A 2,911-nucleotide genomic window follows, 5' to 3' on the forward strand; every position below is an offset into this window, starting at 1 on the left:
TTTATAGAAATTTTTCATTTAATATATGAATCGTTATATTTTCAATTTTATCTGCAAACAATACATGTAGGTGTGACACAAATTCTATAGGAAAATATTTTTAATTAAACAACATCAAAGTATTAAATACGATTAAATTATACTTCCACAATATTATCTTTCAACAAATAAATATATTTATATCAAACTTCGTTATTATGAATAAGTATTTATAATCAATTAAACAGTATGATGGACAAACTTTTAAATAGATGCTTTAATTCGGTAATACTTCATTATAATAAATGGACTATGTTGTTTTAAAATTGATATCTACTTTATTATGTCTATAATTCATTTAATTATAATCTAAGTTTTTCTTCCTTTTCTTTTCATAAAGAATTAGAAAGATAATCATTAAAGTTATTCAATTATTATAATTATTTATATACCTAAACCTAAACCTAAACATTTCACATAATGTATACACAATTCATAATTAGATATTAATATGTTTTATTATTATATGTTTATTAATGATACTAATATGCAATTTAATCTTTAGCTAAACACAATTGAATTGATTTATTTTATTAATCAACAGATTAAAAGTTAAGTAATCATGTAAAAACCTAATACAATTAATAAGTCGTATGTGACGAATATGATTTTATTAAGAATGAATAAGTTATACATAACAAAGACCAACTCAGCAAAATATTAATATAAATTAAGTGGTGTATTTTTTTATAAAAAAATGAAGTCGTATATGACTTGGACAACTTGGGAAAGAAATTAGTATTCTTTGTTAACGACTTCTTGAGTATAAAATTTTTGGTTGGTATATATACGACTCTCATTGGAAAGAAATGTAATTGAATTCATATCCATGGCGTACAATATTTTCAAATACTTGTTTCACCTATTTCTCATACAAGTTGTTTGTATTTTTTTAGTTTACCTCAATTAAAAATGACAATTTTAGTTTTATTAAAACTCATGTCTAATTATTTTTATACCTAATAGGTTGTATTAAAACAATATAACATAAATAATTGAAGACATATTATTAAAAATCTAAAGAGACTACAAACAAAATTGATATTATCGATAGTCAAAATTTGTCAGTAAATCAAAATTATCGACGACCAAAATTTATCGATAAATCATCATCAGTAAATTTTTACCGATAGAACAAGAAATTTGTCGCTAATACTGACAAAAAATTTCATAAGTAAATTCGTCGGTAATTATAGATTAAAAAAATTGTCGATAAATACTTTGATGTGGTTCATTTTCTTCCTCCTCCCTCCATCTTCTTTTTCCTTTTATTTTTTTCATCTTTTCTTATTCCAATACTTCATCCTTTCCACCTTTTTCGTCGCCATTAGTTGCTGCCTCTGCCACCACTATTTTCGTTCGTCATCGTCGACTCCTCCTTCACTTCCTTTTCCTTCTTCTCCACTTCTTTCTCTCACTTTTTATTTTTTCTTCTTTCTTTTATTTATGCTCCTTCACTGCCACTACACCACCATCGCGTTGTCGTCGCGCCACCAATACGCCTTCACCACATTGTTATCGTGCCTCTGACATCTCTTCCTTTCTCCGCCTCCCTTTCTTTCTCTTGCTTCTCTTCTTTCTTCTTTTTTTTCTCCTTCTTCTCTTATTTTTTCCACCTCCAGCTTAACTTATTATATCTATCTCGTCATATTTGGACAATAATTTTGCCGCTCTTTTTACCGATGGATTTACTCATGAAAAAATTTGTCGATGATATTAATTGTAAATTACCGAAGAATTTATCAATGATAAAATATGTAATTATCACAAATTTTTTCAGTCGATAAATTATAATAAATCCATATTTGGGTGGGAATTTGACCACATTTTTTACCAACAAATTTTACTGACAAAAATAAATTCGTCGATAATTAAAATTTTAAAATTAATCAATAAAATTTGTTAGTAAATTTGATTTACCAATAAATTTATTTCAATCAATAAAATTTCATCGATAATACCAAACATTTTTGTAGTCAAATAAGGAAAAAAAACATTATTAGAGAAAAAGAACAAAATATTATTAGGGAAAATGATAAAATATATTATAAATTGTGATATTAATTTTAAAGTTCTACAATAAGTTGAGAAGTGGTGATTTGACTACTATCTAAATGGACACTTTCTTCTATTATGACCTTCACTTGTGTTTAGTTCTTCTTTTACTGTTAGAGCGGATGATGGTAGGGATGGTTTGCGAACAAAAAATGGAAAGAAAACTACACAGATTATGGTGACGCTTCTGATTATCGGCGTCGTCTGGACAATTTCGATCGAATGGAGGAGTTGCGGCCATGCATGGTTTGTTTGTGGGGTTGGTTTGCATTGGACATGAAGAAGAAGGTGCCATTTGCATTGGTGATTAGGTCAACAACAACCGCGTTGCCGATAAAGGCTTTGGCACGATGGAGGCGTTAGATGACCGCGATGGAGGTTGTGAATGATGATTGGAGATTATAAGAGATAGAATCACAATCTCACAAGAAGGAGGGCAAGGGCAGCACCGCCACGGTAGACCCTGGTCGTCGCTATTGTTGTTGGCTATGTCTTGATTTGGTCGGTGGTGGAAGATGTATTATTAGATGGTCTTGGAGGCAAAGCTCTTGTGATGGAAGAAGAAATGAGCAAAAAGGTGATTCATAATACTCATTTCTCGTCGGTGTTATTGGTGGCGTCTCTCGCCAATCATAGGAGTTGCAACGACATGAGTCATCAGCCTTGGGAGTATAAAGCAAACGCGTGTGTGAGGGAGAATAAAGTAATTTTGGGAAGGGTTTTTTGATTTGAAGAATAAAATGGGTTGGGCTTAGCCCACCACCATTCTCTGCATCCCCTATATAGTATTTGCACTAATTACATAACATTCACACCC

Source organism: Vigna unguiculata, chromosome 10 (genome assembly GCF_037176805.1).
Source record: "Vigna unguiculata cultivar grain cowpea cultivar isolate G323 ecotype 2 chromosome 10, ASM3717680v1, whole genome shotgun sequence".
NCBI classification, from domain to species: domain Eukaryota; kingdom Viridiplantae; phylum Streptophyta; class Magnoliopsida; order Fabales; family Fabaceae; genus Vigna; species Vigna unguiculata.